Source organism: Rutidosis leptorrhynchoides, chromosome 3 (genome assembly GCF_046630445.1).
Source record: "Rutidosis leptorrhynchoides isolate AG116_Rl617_1_P2 chromosome 3, CSIRO_AGI_Rlap_v1, whole genome shotgun sequence".
In the NCBI taxonomy this organism is placed as follows: Eukaryota; Viridiplantae; Streptophyta; class Magnoliopsida; order Asterales; family Asteraceae; genus Rutidosis; species Rutidosis leptorrhynchoides.
In genome coordinates, this window is record NC_092335.1 from 174,049,769 (window position 1) to 174,062,026 (window position 12,258).

A 12,258-nucleotide genomic window follows, 5' to 3' on the forward strand; every position below is an offset into this window, starting at 1 on the left:
TTAAGTCTTTTAACCTCACGATCCATTATTTCGACGGGTTCTTCGATGAATTAAAGTTTTTCGTTGATTTGGATTTCATCTAACAGAATAGTGAGATCTTCTTTAGCAAAACATTTCTTCAAATTCGAGACGTGGAAAGTGTTATGTACAGCCGCGAGTTGTTGAGGTAACTCAAGTCGGTAAGCTACTGGTCCGACACGATCAATAATCTTGAATGGTCCAATATACCTTGGATTTAATTTCCCTCGTTTACCAAATCGAACAACGCCTTTTCAAGGTGCAACTTTAAGCATGACCATCTTTCCAATTTCAAATTCTATATCTTTTCTTTTAATGTCAGCGTAGCTCTTTTTCCGACTTTGGGCGGTTTTCAACCGTTGTTGAATTTGGATGATCTCCGGACCCGTAATCTATCTATCCCCCACTTCACTCCAACAAATCGGAGACCTGCACTTTCTACCATAAAGTGCTTTAAACGGTGCCATCTCAATGCTTGAATGGTAGCTGTTGTTGTAGGAAAATTCTGCTAACGGTAGATGTCGATCCCAACTGTTTCCGAAATCAATAACACATGCTCGTAGCATGTCTTCAAGCGTTTGTATCGTCCTTTCGCTCTGTCCATCAGTTTGTAGATGATAGGCAGTACTCATGTCTAGACGAGTTCCTAATGCTTGCTGTAATGTCTGCCAGAATCTTGAAATAAATCTGCCATCCCTATCAGAGATAATAGAGATTGGTATTCCATGTCTGGAGACGACTTCCTTCAAATACAGTCGTGCTAACTTCTCCATCTTGCCATCTTCTATTATTGGCAGGAAGTGTGCTGATTTGGTGAGACGATCAACTATTACCCAAATAGTATCAAAACCACTTGCAGTCCTTGGAAATTTAGTGATGAAATCCATGGTAATGTTTTCCCATTTCCATTCTGGGATTTCGGGTTGTTGAAGTAGACCTGATGGTTTCTGATGCTCAGCTTTGACCTTAGAACACGTCAAACATTCTCCTACGTATTTAGCAACATCGGATTTCATACCCGGCCACCAAAAATGTTTCTTGAGATCCTTGTACATCTTCCCCGTTCCAGGATGTATTGAGTATATGGTTTTATGAGCTTCTCTAAGTACCATTTCTCTCATATCCCCAAATTTTGGTACCCAAATCCTTTCAGCCCTATACCGGGTTCCGTCTTCCCAAATATTAAGATGCTTCTCCGATCCTTTGGGTATTTCATCCTTTAAATTTCCCTTTTTTAAAACTCCTTGTTGCGCCTCCTTTATTTGAGTAGTAAGGTTATTATGAATCATTATATTCATAGATTTTACTCGAATGGGTTCTCTGTCCTTCCTGCTCAAGGCATCGGCTACCACATTTGCCTTCCCCGGGTGGTAACGAATCTCAAAGTCGTAATCATTCAATAATTCAATCCACCTACGCTACCTCATATTCAGTTGTTTCTGATTAAATATGTGTTGAAGACTTTTGTGGTCGGTATATATAATACTTTTGACCCCATATAAGTAGTGCCTCCAAGTCTTTAATGCAAAAACAACCGCGCCTAATTCCAAATCATGCGTCGTATAATTTTGTTCGTGAATCTTCAATTGTCTAGACGCATAAGCAATCACCTTTGTTCGTTGCATTAATACACAACCGAGACCTTGCTTTGATGCGTCACAATAAATCACAAAATCATCATTCCCTTCAGGCAATGACAATATAGGTGCCGTAGTTAGCTTTTTCTTCAATAACTGAAACGCTTTCTCTTGTTCATCATTCCATTCAAATTTCTTCCCTTTATGCGTTAATGCAGTCAAGGGTTTTGCTATTCTGGAAAAGTCTTGGATGAACCTTCTGTAGTAACCAGCTAGTCCTAAAAACTGGTATGTGTTTCGGAGTTTTCGGGGTTTCCCACTTTTCAACAGTTTCTATCTTTGCCGGATCCACCTTAATACCTTCTTTGTTCACTATGTGACCGAGGAATTGAACTTCTTCCAACCAAAATTCACACTTTGAAAACTTAGCGTACAATTCTTCCTTCCTCAATACTTCTAACACCTTTCTCAAATGTTCACCGTGTTCTTGGTCATTCTTTGAGTAAATAAGTATGTCATCAATGAAAACAATGACAAACTTGTCAAGGTATGGTCCACACACTCGGTTCATAAGGTACATGAACACAGCTGGTGCATTAGTTAAACCAAACGGCATGACCATAAACTCGTAATGACCGTAACGTGTTCTGAAAGCAGTCTTTGGAATATCATCTTCTTTCACCCGCATTTGATGATACCCGGAATGTAAGTCAATCTTTGAATAAACAGACGAGCCTTGTAGTTGATCAAATAAGTCGTCGATTCTCTGTAGTGGGTAGCGGTTCTTAATGGTAAGTTTGTTCAACTCTCGGTAGTCGATACACAACCTGAATGTACCATCTTTCTTCTTGACAAACAAAACAGGAGCTCCCCACGGTGATGTGCTTGGTCAAATGAAACCACGCTCTAAAAGTTCTTGTAATTGGCTTTGCAGTTCTTTCATCTCGCTGGGTGCGAGTCTGTAAGGAGCACGAGCTATTGGTGCAGCTCCTGGTACAAGATCTATTTGAAATTCAACGGATCGATGTGGGGGTAATCCCGGTAATTCTTTCGGAAATACATCGGGGAATTCTTTTGCAATGGGAACATCATTGATGCTCTTTTCTTCAGTTTGTATTTTCTCGACGTGTGTTAGAACAGCATAGCAACCTTTTCTTATTAGTTTTTGTACCTTCAAATTACTAATAAGATGTAGCTTCGTGTTGCCCTTTTCTCCGTACACCATTAAGGGTTTTCCTTTTTCTCGTATAATACGAATTGTATTTTTGTAACAAACGATCTCTGCTTTCACTTCTTTCAACCAGTCTATACCGATTATCACTTCAAAACTCCCTAACTCTACTGGTATCAAATCAATCTTAAATGTTTCGCTAACCAGTTTAATTTCTCGATTCCGACATATATTATCTGCTGAAATTAATTTACCATTTGCTAATTCGAGTAAAAATTTACTATCCAAAGGCGTCAATGGACAACTTAATTTAGCACAAAAATCTCTACTCATATAGCTTCTATCCGCACCCGAATCAAATAAAACGTAAGCAGATTTATTGTCAATAAGAAACGTACCCGTAACAAGCTCCGGGTCTTCCTGTGCCTCTGCCGCATTAATATTGAAAACTTTTCCGCGGCCTTGTCCATTCGTGTTCTCCTGGTTCGGGCAATTTCTAATAATGTGGCCCGGTTTTCCACATTTATAACAAACTACATTGGCATAACTTGCTCCGACACTACTTGCTCCGCCATTACTCGTTCCGACACCATTTGTTCCTTTCGTTCTATTAACCCCTGGTCCGTAGACCTCACACTTTACCGCGCTATGACCATTTCTTTTACACTTGTTGCAAAATTTGGTGCAGAACCCCGAGTGATACTTTTCACATCTTTGGCATAGCTGCTTCTGATTGTTGTTGTTGTTGCGGTTATTATTGTTGTTGGGATGATTGTTGTAGTTGCTGTTGCTGTTGTTGTTGTTGTTGTTGTTGTTGTTGTTGTTGTTGTTGTTGCTGTTGTTGTTGGGCCGTTTGTTGTAGTTGCGATTGATGTTGCGATTGTTGGGATAATTGTTGCGATTATTGTTGTAATTGATGTTGTTGTTGTATTGGTGATTCTTATCACCGTTTTCCTCCCACTTTCTTTTGACTTGCTTCACATTGGCCTCTTCAGCAGTCTGTTCTTTAATTCTTTCTTCAATCTGGTTCACTAGTTTGTGAGCCATTCTACATGCCTATTGTATGGAGGCGGGCTCGTGTGAACTTATATCTTCTTGGATTCTTTCCGATAATCCTTTCACAAACGCGTCGATCTTCTCTTCCTCATCTTCGAATGCTCCCGGACACAATAGGCACAATTCTGTGAATCGTCTTTCGTACGTGGTAATATCAAATCCTTGGGTTTGTAACCCTCTAAGTTCTGTCTTGAGCTTATTGACCTCGGTTCTGGGACGGTACTTCTCGTTCATCAAGTGCTTGAATGCTGACCACGGTAGTGCATACGCATCGTCTTGTCCCACTTGCTCTAGATAGGTATTCCACCATGTTAACGCAGAACCTGTGAAGGTATGCGTAGCGTACTTCACTTTGTCCTCTTCAGTACACTTACTTATGGCAAACACCGATTCGACATTCTCGGTCCACCGTTTCAATCCGATCGGTCCTTCGGTTCCATCAAATTCCAAAGGTTTGCAGGCAGTGAATTCTTTGTAGGTGCATCCTACACGATTTCCTGTACTGCTACATCCAAGGTTATTGTTGGTATGTAGCGCAGCCTGTACTGCGGCTATGTTTGAAGCTAGAAAAGTACGGAATTCCTCTTCATTCATATTCACGGTGTGTCGAGTAGTCGGTGCCATTTCCTTCAAAATAGTCAAATGGAACAAGTTAATCATACAGAATATTAAGAGTAGTTAATAGTATTTCGTAGCATAATATGAACTCATTTATAAAAGCTTTTTCTTCATATTAGCGTTTTATAAGTTTAAATTCGGGTAGTACCTACCCGTTAAGTTCATACTTAGTAGCTAATATACAATTCAACTACTACAATTCTATATGAAAAGCTGATTATAATAATATTTCGCGTTCAAACTTTTACACAATATTTTACAAACTTACAATACCGCTTATTTTACATATAGCATGAAATATAGCACACAATAAATTTGATACAAGATGGTTGTGAAGATAATTCTAGCTAGTACACAAGTCGTTCAACAAAGGCAATAAAGACACGTAATTCATACGTCCAGAAACAAGTCATGCATTCTGGTTTTACTAGGATTACTTCCCATCCTTGGTCTTGTGGAACATAACCGTTATGGCCGTTGATAAGACAGCGTGTTGTAACGTCGTCAAAGGGACGAGGGTTACGTAATGTCCAACAGTCCCGTAACAATCTAAAAACCTCATTTCTTACCCCAATTACCGACTCCGTCACTTGTGGAAACATTTTGTTTAATAGTTGTAGCCCGATGTTCTTGTTCTCACTTTGGTGAGAAGCGAACATTACTAATCCGTAAGCATAACATGCTTCTTTATGTTGCATGTTAGCCGCTTTTTCTAAATCACGAAGTCCAATATTCGGATATATTGAGTCAAAATAATTTCTTAACCCATTGCGTAAAATAGCATTTGGGTTCCCCGCAATATATGCGTCAAAGTAAACACATCGTAACTTATGGATTTCCCAATGTGATATCCCCCATCTTTCGAACGAAAGCCTTTTATAAACCAAGGCATTCTTGGAACGTTCTTCGAATATCTTACAAACTGATCTCGCCTTAAATAGTTGTGCCGAAGAATTCTGACCGACTCTAGACAAGATTTCATCAATCATGTCTCCGAGTAGGTCTCTTAAAATATTGGGTTGTCTATCCATTTTGTGTTTTTATACTGTAAAATAGACAAGAGTTAGATTCATAAAAAAAAAAACTTATTAATACAAGCAATTTTTACATATATCATAAAGCATAAGCACACTATATTACATATATTACACCACACGAATACAACTATCTTATTCCGACTCGCTTGTTTCTTCTTCTTCGGTTTTGGTTCGTTTTGCCAAGTTTCTAGGGATATATGATGTTCCCCTAATACGAGCCGTCGTTTTCCACATTGGTTTAGAAAAACCTGGTGGTTTAGAGGTTCCCAGGTCATTGTTACAACTTAAGGACTTCGGGGGTTGACGATACATATAAAGTTCATCGGGGTTGGAATTAGATTTCTCTATTTTTATGCCCTTTCCCTTATTATTTTCTTTTGCCTTTTTAAATTCAGTTGGGGTAATTTCTATAACATCATCAGAATTCTCGTCGGAATCCGATTCATCGGAGAATTGATAATCCTCCCAATATTTTGCTTCCTTGGCAGAAACACCATCGACCATAATTAACCTTGGTCGGTTGGTTGAGGATTTTCTTTTACTTAACCGTTTTATTATTTCCCCCACCGGTTCTATTTCTTCATCCGGTTCTGATTCTTCTTCGGGTTTCGATTCTTCTTCCGGTTCCGACTCTTCTTCCGGTTCCTCTTCGGGAACTTGTGAATCAGTTCACGAATCATTCCAATTTACATTTGACTCTTCATTATTATTAGGTGAGTCAATGGGACTTGTTCTAGAGGTAGACATCTATCACATAATATCAAACGCGTTAAGAGATTAATATATCACATAATATTCACATGTTAAAAATATATAGTTTCCAACAAAATTTGTTAAGCAATCATTTTTCAAGTAAACACGGTCGAAGTCCAGACTCACTAATGCATCCTAACAAACTCGATAAGACACACTAATGCAAAATTCTGGTTCTCTAAGACCAACGCTCGGATACCAACTGAAATGTCCCGTTCTTATTGATTAAAAACGTTCCATATTAATTGATTTCGTTGCGTGGTTTTGACCTCTATATGAGACGTTTTTCAAAGACTGCATTCATTTTTAAAACAAACCATAACCTTTATTTCATAGATAAAGGTTTTAAAAAGCTTTACGTAGATTATCAAATAATGATAATCTAAAATATCCTGTTTACACACGACCATTACATAATGGTTTACCATACAAATATGTTACTACAAAATAAGTTTCTTGAATGTAGTTTTTACACAATATCATACAAGCATGGACTCCAAATCTCGTCCTTATTTAAGTATGCGACAGCGGAAGCTCTTAATAATCACCTGAGAATAAACATGCTTAAAACGTCAACAAAAATGTTGGTGAGTTATAGGTTTAACCTATATATATCAAATCATTATAATAGACCACAAGATTTCATATTTCAATACACATCCCATACATAGAGATAAAAATCATTCATATGGTGAACACCTGGTAACCGACATTAACAAGATGCATATATAAGAATATCCCCATCATTCCGGGACACCCTTCGGATATGATATAAATTTCGAAGTACTAAAGCATCCGGTACTTTGGATGGGGTTTGTTAGGCCTAATAGATCTATCTTTAGGATTCGCGTCAATTAGGGTGTCTGTTCCCTAACTCTTAGATTACCAGACTTAATAAAAAGGGGCATATTCGATTTCGATAATTCAACCATAGAATGTAGTTTCACGTACTTGTGTCTATTTTGTAAATCATTTATAAAACCTGCATGTATTCTCATCCCAAAAATATTAGATTTTAAAAGTGGGACTATAACTCACTTTCACAGATTTTTACTTCGTCAGGAAGTAAGACTTGGCCACTGGTTGATTCACAAACCTATAACAATATATACATATATATCAAAGTATGTTCAAAATATATTTACAATACTTTTAATATATTTTGATGTTTTAAGTTTATTAAGTCAGCTGTCCTCGTTAGTAACCTACAACTAGTTGTCCACAGTTAGATGTACAGAAATAAATCGATAAATATTATCTTGAATCAATCCACGACCCAGTGTATACGTATCTCAGTATTGATCACAACTTAAACTATATATATTTTGGAATCAACCTCAACCCTCTATAGCTAACTCCAACATTCACATATAGAGTGTCTATGGTTGTTCCGAAATATATATAGATGTGTCGACATGATAGGTCGAAGCATTGTATACGTGTCTATGGTATCTCAAGATTACATAATATACAATACAAGTTGATTAAGTTATGGTTGGAATAGATTTGTTACCAATTTTCACGTAGCTAAAATGAGAAAAATTATCCAATCTTGTTTTACCCATAACTTCTTCATTTTAAATCCGATTTGAGTGAATCAAATTGCTATGGTTTCATATTAAACTCTATTTTATGAATCTAAACATAAAAAGTATAGGTTTATAGTCGGAAAAATAAGTTACAAGTCATTTTTGTAAAGGTAGTCATTTCAGTCGAAAGAACGACGTCTAGATGACCATTTTAGAAAACATACTTCCACTTTGAGTTTAACCATAATTTTTGGATATAGTTTCATGTTCATAATAAAAATCATTTTCTCAGAATAACAACTTTTAAATCAAAGTTTATCATAGTTTTTAATTAACTAACCCAAAACAGCCCGCGGTGTTACTACGACGGCGTAAATCCGGTTTTACGGTGTTTTTCGTGTTTCCAGGTTTTAAATCATTAAGTTAGCATATCATATAGATATAGAACATGTGTTTAGTTGATTTTAAAAGTAAAGTTAGAAGGATTAACTTTTGTTTGCGAACAAGTTTAGAATTAACTAAACTATGTTCTAGTGATTACAAGTTTAAACCTTCAAATAAGATAGCTTTATATGTATGAATTGAATGATGTTATGAACATCATTACTATCTTAAGTTCCTTGGATAAACCTACTTGAAAAGAGAAAAATGGATCTAGCTTCAACGGATCCTTGGATGGCTCGAAGTTCTTGAAGCAGAATCATGACACGAAAACAAGTTCAAGTAAGATCATCACTTGAAATAAGATTGTTATAGTTATAGAAATTGAACCAAAGTTTGAATATGATTATTACCTTGTATTAGAATGATAACCTACTGTAAGAAACAAAGATTTCTTGAGGTTGGATGATCACCTTACAAGATTGGAAGTGAGCTAGCAAACTTGAAAGTATTCTTGATTTTATGTAACTAGAACTTGTAGAATATATGAAGAACACTTAGAACTTGAAGATAGAACTTGAGAGAGATCAATTAGATGAAGAAAATTGAAGAATGAAAGTGTTTGTAGGTGTTTTTGGTCATTGGTGTATGGATTAGATATAAAGGATATGTAATTTTGTTTTCATGTAAATAAGTCATGAATGATTACTCATATTTTTGTAATTTTATGAGATATTTCATGCTAGTTGCCAAATGATGGTTCCCACATGTGTTAGGTGACTCACATGGGCTGCTAAGAGCTGATCATTGGAGTGTATATACCAATAGTACATACATCTAAAAGCTGTGTATTGTACGAGTACGAATACGGGTGCATACGAGTAGAATTGTTGATGAAACTGAACGTGGATGTAATTGTAAGCATTTTTGTTAAGTAGAAGTATTTTGATAAGTGTATTGAAGTCTTTCAAAAGTGTATAAATACATATTAAAACACTACATGTATATACATTTTAACTGAGTCGTTAAGTCATCGTTAGTCGTTACATGTAAGTGTTGTTTTGAAACCTTTAGGTTAACGATCTTGTTAAATGTTGTTAATCCAATATTTATAATATCAAATGAGATTTTAAATTATTATATTATCATGATATTATCATGTATGAATATCTCTTAATATGATATATATACATTAAATGTCTTTACAACGATAATCGTTACATATATGTCTCGTTTAAAAATCATTAAGTTAGTAGTCTTGTTTTTACATATGTAGTTCATTGTTAATATACTTAATGATATGTTTACTTATCATAGTATCATGTTAACTATAATATATATCCATATATATGTCATCATATAGTTTTTATAAGTTTTAACGTTCGTGAATCACCGGTCAACTTGGGTGGTCAATTGTTTATATGAAACATATTTCAATTAATCAAGTCTTAACAAGTTTGATTGCTTAACATGTTGGAAACATTTAATCATGTAAATATCAATCTCAATTAATATATATAAACATGGAAAAGTTCGGGTCACTACACATACGAGTAGATTTGTTGATGAAACTGAACGAGGATGTAATTGTAAGCATTTTTGTTAAGTAGAAGTATTTTGATAAGTGTCTTGAAGTCTTTAAAAAGTGTATGAATACATATTAAAACACTACATGTATATACATTTTAACTGAGTCGTTAAGTCATCGTTAGTCGTTACATGTAAATGTTGTTTTGAAACCTTTAGGTTAACGATCTTGTTAAGTGTTGTTAACCCAATGTTTATAATATCAAATGAGATTTTAAATTATTATATTATCATGATATTATGATGTATAAATATCTCTTAATATGATATATATACATTAAATGTCGTTACAACGATAATCGTTACATATATGTCTCGTTTCAAAATCATTAAGTTAGTAGTCTTGTTTTTACATATGTAGTTCATTGTTAATATACTTAATGATATGTTTACTTATAATAATATCATGTTAACTATATATATATATATATATATATATATATATATATATATATATATATATATCCATATATATGTCATCATATAGTTTTTACAAGTTTTAACGTTCGTGAATCACCGGTCAACTTGGGTGGTCAATTATCTATATGAAACCTATTTCAATTAATCAAGTCTTAACAAGTTTGATTGCTTAACATGTTGGAAACACTTAATCATGTAAATAACAATTTCATTTAATATATATATAAACATGGAAAAGTTCGGGTCACTACAGTACCTACCCGTAAAATAAATTTCGTCCCGAAATTTTAAGCAGTTGGAGGTGTTGACGTATCTTCTGGAAATAAATGCGGGTATTTCTTCTTCATCTGATCTTCTCATTCCCAGGTGAACTCGGGTCCTCTACGAGCATTCCATCGAACCTTAACAATTGGTATCTTGTTTTGCTTAAGTGTTTTAACCTCACGATCCATTATTTCGACGGGTTCTTCGATGAATTGAAGTTTTTCGTTGATTTGGATTTCATCTAATGGAATAGTGAGATCTTCTTTAGTAAAACATTTCTTCAAATTCGAGACGTGGAAAGTGTTATGTACAGCCGCGAGTTGTTGAGGTAATTCAAGTCGGTAAGCTACTGGTCCGACACGATCAATAATCTTGAATGGTCCAATATACCTTGGATTTAATTTCCCTCATTTACCAAATCAAACAACACCTTTCCAAGGTGCAACTTTAAGCATGACCATCTTTCCAATTTCAAATTCTATATCTTTTATTTTAATGTCAGCGTAGCTCTTTTGTCGACTTTGGGCAGTTTTCAACCGTTGTTGAATTTGGATGATCTTCTCGGTAGTTTCTTGTATTATCTCCGGACCCGTAATCTGTCTATCCCCTACTTCACTCCAACAAATCGGAGACCTGCACTTTCTACCATAAAGTGCTTCAAACGGCACCATCTCAATGCTTGAATGGTAGCAGTTGTTGTAGGAAAAGTCTGCTAACGGTAGATGTCGATCCCAACTGTTTCCAAAATCAATAACACATGCTCGTAGCATGTCTTCAAGCGTTTGTATCGTCCTTTTGCTCTGCCCATCAGTTTGTAGATGATAGGCAGTACTCATGTCTAGACGAGTTCCTAATGCTTGCTGTAATGTCTGCCAGAATCTTGAAATAAATCTGCCATCCCTATCAGAGATAATAGAGATTGGTATTCCATGTCTGGAGACGACTTCCTTCAAATACAGTCGTGCTAACTTCTCCATCTTGTCATCTTCTCTTATTGGCAGGAAGTGTGCTGATTTGATGAGACGATCAACTATTACCCAAATAGTATCAAAACCACTTGCAGTCCTTGGCAATTTAGTGATGAAATCCATGGTAATGTTTTCCCATTTCCATTCCGGGATTTCGGGTTGTTGAAGTAGACCTGATGGTTTATGATGCTCAGCTTTGACCTTAGAACACATCAAACATTCTCCTACGTATTTAGCAACATCGGCTTTCATACCCGGCCACCAAAAATGTTTCTTGAGATCCTTGTACATCTTCCCCGTTCCAGGATGTATTGAGTATCTGGTTTTATGAGCTTCTCTAAGTACCATTTCTCTCATATCTCCAAATTTTAGTACCCAAATCCTTTCAGCCCTATACCGGGTTCCGTCTTCTCGAATATTAAGATGCTTCTCCGATCCTTTGGGTATTTCATCCTTTAAATTTCCCTCTTTTAAAACTCCTTGTTGCGCCTCCTTTATTTGAGTTGTAAGGTTATTGTGAATCATTATATTCATAGATTTTACTCGAATGGGTTCTCTATCCTTCCTGCTCAAGGCGTCAGCTACCACATTTGCCTTCCCCGGGTGGTAATGAATCTCAAAGTCGTAATCATTCAACAATTCAATTCACCTACGCTGCCTCATATTCAGTTGTTTCTGATTAAATATGTGTTGAAGACTTTTGTGGTCGGTATATATAATACTTTTGACCCCATATAAGTAGTGTCTCCAAGTCTTTAATGCAAAAACAACCGCGCCTAATTCCAAATCATGCGTCGTATAATTTTATTCGTGAATCTTCAATTGTCTAGACTCATAAGCAATCACCTTTGTTCGTTGCATTAATACACAACCGAGACC